At 41.9% G+C, this 3,227-nt stretch overlaps 1 long non-coding RNA gene across 1 annotated transcript; it reads right to left on the bottom strand.

Annotated features, from left to right (window-relative positions):
• Positions 1-267: 267 nt before the first annotated feature.
• On the bottom strand, positions 268-2,680 carry LOC308310836. Its single transcript, XR_013963545.1, has 3 exons — positions 2,592-2,680; positions 1,382-1,471; positions 268-399 (listed from the first exon to the last, which is right to left on the bottom strand). It is a non-coding gene; the product is annotated as an uncharacterized lncRNA (long non-coding RNA).
• Between the last annotated feature and the right edge of the window lie 547 nt (positions 2,681-3,227).

Raw genomic sequence — 3,227 nt, forward strand, 5'->3', positions numbered from 1 at the left:
CCCAGAGATAGAGAAATACCATTAAATGGGGGTCCGTAGCCTAATGCATGTCCAACTGGGGGTCCTTGAAATGAAAATGCTAGAGCCGTGAAAATCCTCTCTTATCGGGACCCTGGCGTATCTTTTCAAATGGGGGTCACGGGCATAATAAATGTCGATTTGAGGGTCATGGACATGAACAAGTTTGAGAACCACTGCACTACAAGTTCAAATATGGAGGCCCGACGGCAACGATATTCACGTTTGCAGCGTTACTGACCTAGAAATGTAAAGGTCTTGCCCGAATTGGTGACGCCATATGTGAAGAGGAGGGAGTTGCGTCCAACAATATGTATCCCTGACCAGGTGCTGCACTGTGCCCTGGAGCAGCTGCTCCTGGCTGCACTCTGGTCCAAACACCTGAATACAGTGACAAACAGTGGTGGGAAAAGTACTCGTACTTGTTAAGCAAAAGTCAATACTGCTATATAGGAATACTCTATTACAAGTAAAAGTCTGCAATTCAACATGTACTTATGAGTAAAAGTAGATATTGTGCAGAATGTCCCATTTAAAGATTTCAAATTAATTTTGTTTTGAAAATGGCAAAACAAGCTGCTAATGCACCGCGATTGAGCTTGTAGATGGGCTATTTCCAAACGGCAGAAATCTATCTGAAGTAGTTAAATGTATGTTTTTGTAATAACAACTCAAATCTACAAACGTAAAAAGCTAAAGTATTTGGATCCAAGATGCAGTGCGAAGTAAAAGTATTGGAAATACTCAAGTAAAGTATAAATACATCAAAATTGTACTTAAAGTAGTTAAGTAAATGTACTTAGTTACTTTACACCACTGCACACAACATTAAACACCCGCTTCTGACTGCAGGAGGTAGGATGCAGTTACCCTACCAGCTAGCCTGGGATCAATACTGTTTTCGGTGTTACCGTTCTCAATCTCATCCAGTCTGGAGCGGAAATAACTTCACGTCATCAGGTGGCCGGAACCAGCACCTCCACCAAAATGATTCCGCTAGTTTTAAAATGTGTTTAGTTGGCATAATCATTTTAGTTCCTCTTGGTATTATAATTGTTTGTCATGTCCGGCTTTTATTCTAATCCAACTGACCCAAGAGCATTTATAGCTTGGGGAGTTCAGCACTATAGTAAACACTGACTGGGCCTCGACCAATGAGAATAGAAACACCGTGGTTACCGTTTGGCTTGGCGGTTTCTCTCATTGAGCCAACCAGTCCCAACGTTTTACTGTATGTGAAATGAACAAAACACACCAGAGCCGACACTGGCCACGAACATGGGAAACCTTGTCTTGTCTTGAGTTGGCTAAATCGCTTTTGTTGCATGCGTGTGCTTGTGTGTGTGTGTGTGTATGCGCTTACCTTTGTGAAGGTGAAGCTCTTTTCCACCCGGTTGGTTGGAGGCGGAGCATGGACCGTCACAGTGACAGCGTCCTCCACCGTCGTACCCTGCTGCAGAGGAAACCCAACATCAGCCTGTGTGCGCGCGTGTGTGTGTGTTTGTGCGTGCGTGTAGCACTTTGCGGTTTGCACGCAGGTGTGTGTTATATTAGAGTCATCTAGAACATACATGGGCAACTGGCGGGCGGCCCAGGGGGGCCCAACTTCACTTAATACGGCCCACAGGTTAATATCTGAATACCGATATATTAATGATTTCAACTGTTATAATTGCAAACATGGAAACATAACGCACTTTAATTACTGCAGTGTATTATAGCTTAATGACTATTAAAATTGTATTGTCTTTTTTATGTCCAATATATTTGCATTTAAGTTCATAAAGTTAACATAAGTATAACTAAATGCATTTGAAAGTAAATATTTTTTTTACTTTTCATGATTCCAATTCAAAAATAGCAAAAAACAAAAATCAGGATTTCAATTCAAATAGCGGATCTACAAGCTCAAAACGCGTTGCAGTGCAACACGAGCTTGTAGATCTGCTATTTTTGATACTACGTACAGCGCAATGTGACCCTCTGGACTGGAGTGAGTATGGAACTATAGTGGAACCTCTCCATCTTCAAAGTTGCCCACCCCTGATCTAGAATGTCTTTGATAGGGCTTGGAGATCGATTGAGAATTAATGCTGAAGCTTCATAGTGCGGTGCGTAAAGTTAAAGTACGCAGCATGTTAAAAGTGCAATCTGTCATTATTAGCTCCAAATGGGATTCGAACTCACCCAGGTCTACAATAAACTACAATCAAAATGCTGCTATAATATGCCTGTTTGTCACACTGCCTCACTAGTGTGTGCCGTTTTGTTGAGTGAATCTTTTAGCCTGAGAGTAACGGATGAGAGCTGAGCGCTAGATTTTGAAATGTAAAAATATCTTTGCAAGTTTCTTTTATGAAGTGTGACTGTGTGTGTGTGTGTGTGTGTGTGTGTGTGTGTGTGTGTGTGTGTTGGAATGACCCTTATTCGGTGTACAATATGGATATGTGCGTGTGTGTGTGTGTGTGTGTGTGTGTGTGTGTGTGTGTGTGTGTGTGTGTGTGTTGGAATGACCCTTATTCGGTGTACAATATGGATATGTGCATGTGTGTGTGTGTGTTCAACTGTTTTACCTGCACTCCTTTGACTGTCTCCGAGGAGGTGAAGGGTCTAATTTGCAGGTGCACCTGGAGGTTGTGCTTCTCCACCTCCCCGGAACTCTGCTGAGAAAAACATTGATACCATCCATTGTAACAGAGGGGAGGAGACAACATCAGACTTTTCATCGCCATTCTGACTCAGAGGTGATGAAATCAAAGCAAATCAAATGATTGCAAGTGTCAATGAACACAGCACACCTCTATCTCCTGAAATTCCCTCCATAAATTTATCTTCACCTGCAGGCCGAGGTCTGTCGGTCTCTTCGTTGTCCTGTATGAAAAAACAAATAATGAACCACGAACCACAATAAACTTGAGGGCCTCCACATAAAAAGCATTCACTGTGAAGAATATATTTAACCAAAATATCCTCATATGCCATGCCATGATTTCTTTCATATTTACTTGCCACAAACATAGCCTAAAATCCTCTAAAAACGTTTGGACACAAAAAACCACAACCACCAATATTTACAAGCAATGTTACAGAACAACAAGGCCAACTTGTAATAGAGCGCCGCAGTCCCTCCCCCTTTCAGAAAAACGAGTGGCCCAGGAAATGGAAACTCAATGCATTCTCCCATCGGCACTTCTTATTTAATTTATTTA

The sequence above is a fragment of the Protomyctophum bolini genome (assembly GCF_963924005.1).
Source record: "Protomyctophum bolini genome assembly, chromosome: 23".
Lineage (NCBI taxonomy): Eukaryota > Metazoa > Chordata > Actinopteri > Myctophiformes > Myctophidae > Protomyctophum > Protomyctophum bolini.